The sequence below is a fragment of the Lytechinus variegatus genome, chromosome 6, assembly GCF_018143015.1.
Source record: "Lytechinus variegatus isolate NC3 chromosome 6, Lvar_3.0, whole genome shotgun sequence".
Lineage (NCBI taxonomy): Eukaryota > Metazoa > Echinodermata > Echinoidea > Temnopleuroida > Toxopneustidae > Lytechinus > Lytechinus variegatus.
The window spans coordinates 24,041,939-24,047,938 of NC_054745.1; positions in this window are offsets into that span (position 1 = coordinate 24,041,939).

The window sequence follows — 6,000 nt, forward strand, 5'->3', positions numbered from 1 at the left end:
AAAATGTTAGAATTTATGAGTTCAGATTTGTCTGATATATAGACTAGCGCTAGTGCAAAACTCAATATCAGTGCATTATTTTGCATTGGATTAGTTCTTAAATTCAGACCCTTTTTGAACAGATCTTCTGTTTGTCCTCGCATCTCAATGCACCAAATATCTGAATGAAGATGCTAACCAAGCCGAAGGGTGACGGTGGAGGGGGTTGAATGTTGGTGTGTGTGTACATATTTTGGTCTTGGGGTAAAGGTGTGCAAGACATATTTTTTGCATGTGTTGGAAATTGTGTTGCCATGGTAACAGTGTATTATTGCAAAAATAAGGTAAAAATCTTGCAGTTAGACCTCTGTTTTTAACCGATTCTCATGAAATTTGGCACACAAATTGGTCTTGAGGTGAAGATGTCTAAGACACACTTTTGTGTGTGTTTCAGAAATCTTGTTGCCATGGTAACAACATATTATCTGGTGAAAATTGGGGAAAAAACCTTACAATTCAAACTGTTTCATCAGTTTTCAATCAATTTTCATGAAATTTGGCACACACATTGGTATTGAAGTAAAGATGTACAAGGCACTTTTTGTGTGTGTTTCCAAAATTGTGTTGCCATGGGAACAACATATTATATGGCAAAATTTAGGTAAAAACCTTGCAATTTGAACTACTTCATCAGTTTTTTGTTGTTGTTGTTTTGAACCAATTCTCATGAAATAATTATGGCTCACACATTGGCCTTGAGGTAAAGATGTGCAAGAACCTTTTGTCAGAGAGTGCATTGCCTTGGTAACCACATTTAGCCAGAAATATGGGGAAAACTCATTGTGGATCAGTCTACTTCTCAGTTTTCAGCCTGTGCTCATAAAAGTTGACACAAATATTCATTTTGGGTAAAGATTCATATTCAGTATTAAATCAAGCCTTGGTCATAATGTTTTGTGCATGGAAAAGGAGAAAAATAAGAATGGTGAAAGTTTTAAAGAAATCAGACAAGCAAAATAAAGTTATGGCTGCTTTAAAATTAAGATCCCTAAGGCTACTAGTATGTAGAATTCAAATTGGCAACTGGGTAAGTAAATTATGACAAGGGGTGGGGCCGCAAGGACAACTTTCCCATAAGACTAGTAGTTATCAGGATTTTTGGTTTTCTCCTAAATCCCTATTCCATTGGGGCCGTAATATAAACCCGGTAGTATGTTTTGTGTCCTCATGAAAGAAAGATACAATTTGAAGTAAAACTTTTGAAAAAAAGAAATTTTAGCTAATTAATTATTCCATTACATGGAAGAGTGATCATTGCCTTCTTAAATCACTGTGACATCACATATGCGGTCAATTTTAAGTCTTCATGGGTATAGTAATTACCAATGTTTATAACTATAATATTTTCACAACTTTGTTATGGTTTGTCCAATATTGTTCAAACTTTGACCTATAAACTTGTCTGATTTTTCATTTTCCTCTAAAAACATACGTTTATTTGGGTTTGATTCCCCTTTATAGCGTCATATAATAGCGCAGGGTATTAATCACCTTCAATAATATTTATAGGCTTTTTTTTGGGGGGGGGGGGGGGAGAAGGTCCTTAACCCGTTGCCAACGGGAGCCGGATATATACGGTTCCCTAAAACTTATTGATGTACGGGAGCCGTATATAGTCGGTTCCCCAAAGGCTATTACTCGCATCCATTTGCAGGCTTTAAAAATACAATTTCATACTATGTTTCTGCCTTTTCTGTGTTATAATTACAATGTCCATTAATTAAACTACACATTCCAGAAAGTCATACGTTTTTACCTTTTGTTTCTATAGTTTATAAAGCATTATAAAACGAGTTATGCTTCGAAGAGAGTCCAATATTGGCGTACAGTGGGTATTGCCGCGATGGAAGCTTGATTTCAACGATTTTCAGTTTCGCAGAACCACATATATACCGTAATCATAAAAAGTGAGGGAAAACAATGGGAGCAGCGAAATGCAACCCGAAAAGCACGCAGAGCTGCGTGCGTGCGCTGATATGATCAACGATAGATCGAAAACGATCGATACTTTATAAGATTGCTTGTGAGGTTTCAAAAAGTCCGGGGTTCGATCCCGGCCGCGGCACCTATGCCCGTGAGCAAGGCATTTAATCTACAATGTTCTTTTATCCTGCTTTTCAAATAAATGAAAATGCTATATGCATTACTGCTAACTAGGTGTGCACTTCTTTTTAAAAAAATGGCGCCGTTGATAAAATATAGGAAGAAGAAAAATCATGGTTTCAGTTTATAACACATCGATTTTTGTTTTCTTCTTTCATTTAGGTGCATTATTTTGCCTCTTGAAAATGGCTGTCATAATATTCAACTTCATGAACTGATCAAGCTAGATCAAACTAGAAGACAGTACACGACTTTAAGTTGATATCGATTTCTATAATCCTAAACAAAAAGTGTATACAGCTGGCTATTGAGAATACCTCGGATCGTACGTACACTCTATTTTGTTCAAACGATACGGATGTGGTAATTGATGGAGGCATGGCCCCCTTTCCTTTGAAAATCACAAAAGGGCATCCAGCGAAGGTCAATAAAGTTGCCACTTACTAACAATGTAAAAGAGTGACTTGAAAGGGAAGGATGTACGGATGAATTCACACTTTGTCAGTTTGGTTTAACACCAAAGAGTGATAAACGCCGTGACATAGGCATAATCATGCTAATGAAGACTAATATGTGTTATTTACGATGTACAAAGTATATGAAGCATGTTTTATCCATATCAGTAATCTCATATGAATTTTCGAAAAAAAATCTAAGGTTTCCCCAATTGATTTTATTCTGATTGAGTATGTTATCGTGGTTTGGTTTGACCTGCATATAAAAAAATGTGATGCGATAGGAATCCAGAGCATGGAGTAAATATGCATTCCATGGATATATTATTCGAGAAGATAGAGGGAATGAAAAGCAGAATATATTAAAATAAAATATTTATGTTTATGTCTGCAAACAGGCCTATAATGCTTTTCACGGAACAAATGATGTAAGCCGGGTAATGAATAAGTAGAGCGCCTGGGTCTTTTTTTAATTGCTTGTTAGAAGGGTGCGAGAAAAACGGCATAAAGCATATTGTGATTCCATATACGTCCATTCAGTTATTTGTTTCATTTTTGGCCGTACTCCATAGAATATAACAGACGTTCAACTTTGATAAAGATAAATATGAGATAAAGCAATCAGTACATGAATTGATTAATAAAGACAATTAATTAATTAATTAGAGATAATATATATCACTTAATATGAGCTGGAATATGATATTTAGGCAGGCGAGAATGGCCTTTCTATGTATCTCTTTTGAAGCACGCTCTTCCTCTTACAGTTCTCTAATTAACTCGTTATATTTGTATTTTCATCGGAGCTCTTATGGATTGTTGGCTACAAGGAAAAAGGAAGTGGAGAAATAAAACATAAGAATTATTTTAATACATCGAAATTCTGGAAAGGTGAATGTACCGGGTGAGAAATTATATACACTTACGACATTTTAGAATTATACTTTGGCAATGCAGGTTATTATTTTCAGAGTCCTTTTTCATCTTGACGAAATTGAATATTAAAACAAACTGAACGCAGGAAATAATAATTTCCTAACGGAAAGTTCCTAAAATGTTAATCAAATCATATATTGTCCGAAAATTTGACAGTGAGTGTGGCGAAACAAATGGGGGGGGGGGGGGTTAAATGATGGAATATAATTTATATGCACTAGAATAAAAAAAGGGTATAAAATAGTAATGGTGTAACTTGGGTTGCGATTTCATTGCTGACCTCTATTTCTCCCCCCCCCCCCTTTGCTTGTCAGAAAAAAGTAAAGAAAAAGTAGCGCATTTATAGTCCCCTCCACCAAGAATTCCTTGGTTCACCGCCGATCTCTGACAACTAGAATACCAGCAAAACCGAAAATGTCTTTCTGGTCACACTCATTTTTTTCCATTTTAAATTGACCAACATATACTTAAGTTATTTTTTCTTGCATTTTCCATGAATTACTAATCATTTGTTGATCATTAAATCCTTTGCACATAAATGTCTAGAAAATAACCACACACGTTCTTAACTAGTGAAATAAACTGAGAATTGAGTAAGTTCACAATAAATAAAACGGTTTGCAGGGACTTATTGTATATTCTTGGATAATGAAAGAAAGGCAGAATGTCTTGTTTTTAATACAATTTTAATTACTAGAATCATTTGATACATAATATTCATTTTTTTACACAAATACATGGCAACGTCTCCGTTGGATTTTGAATTAAGGAAATAATTTGGAGGTTTTTGTTGAACATTTCTCGGCGACGTATAAAATCTAGAAATCATTTGAAATTGATTATGGGCCGAATATGCCGGGCACCTATCCTAATGTAGGTTCTATTTTTTAGTATGGGTTGGGCTTGGAGGGCCGGGTTTGGACATATTTCTGTGATGACGAGAATATACTCAGAAGGGAAAAAATAGAGAGAGGGCCGGGGGGCACGGAACGGGAGATGAAGAAGAGAGAGAGAGCATAACCCACTTGTCTGCGCAGTGTTGTAGTACATTTTTTTCGATTAAAAGCGCCTCGTATGAAATTGAACCCTCTCCCCCCTGCGTAAGCTACTGATTGAATAGAAGGGAAAAAAGTAAAGGGAAAATAGAGGAGAGAGAGAATATAAGTAGAGGTTGACTAGAGGTAAGGGGATTAGAGAGAGTAGAGGGGATGGCATTCATGACAATAACAATAATATTTTTCAATCGAATTAAACTAATTTTTTTATTCTTTACATGTAAAATATTCAAATGTTTACATAATATCAATGATAACAATTATAAACATTACTATCAACACTAGCAATGATAATAACAAATAATAAAAGAAAATATAACAATCGGATAATAAAAAAATAATAATAATATTGATAATAACAACAACAATGGTTAAGATTATGAATATAATAATGATAAGACAAAGAAAAAGATAAAATAAAAAAGCAGACGAAACAGAAAAAAGATGAAGGGAGAAGATAATGGTGATCATGGGGGATGGGGTGGGCTAACTTAAGTAATTGGATGATAAATGATAAATAATCTTCATAATAATTGTCGTATACCACCTTGCAAATTTTAATCGAGAAGATTATGATTTCTTGTTCAGAAAGTATTACTTGTATGCATATAACGATATTTTGAAGATTCATGTTTTGGGGGGCATACTTTTAAAAGGAAATATCATATTCTTAATTTTTTTTCATTTTGCATGAAGAGAAAAACAGAGAGAACAAAATTAAGCAAAATAGGACGACGGGAGTAAAAGAATGAGAATAGGTATAAAGAGAAGATAAGACGACGAAGAAAAAGGCGAAAAAAAGAAGCACAAGCAAATTCATAACAAGAATAAATAGAAGGGAAATAGAAAGAGAAAACTTAGGAGATGGAGGTGTAGGATTACACAATTATCAGTGAAGAAGAAGAAGGAGGAGAAAATGAAAAGGGAGCATTATAAAAAAGGAAGAAAAAACAAGGAGGATTTCATTTGCAAGAGGAAACAAAGCAAGACTATATCAAGGGAGAAGGGGGGTCTATAAATAGGAAGTATAAGAACAAAAAGATGAGACAGAGATCGAACAAAAGAAGAAAGGAAATGAGGATGATAAGATAAGAAGAATATCGAAAAAAAAGAATATGAGAAGAAAAGAAATGAGAATAATAATTTTTATGATAATAGTAATATCGAAAAAGAAGAAGTCCAAGAAGAACTTCAAAACCCACATCACCAACAATACATTCTCAAAGAAGTCACTCTGTACGGACATAATTATAGCACTGGAGCGACAGGTGAGCTCTGAACTCCGTGCAGCCAAAACAGGAAATGAACTACGCATGCGCGAAAACTATCGATCGATTCTAATCAACGATCCAGCTCGCACGCACGGAACAATGGAGCTGTTCGAACTTGACATGGCCGGCTGATTAATCTCG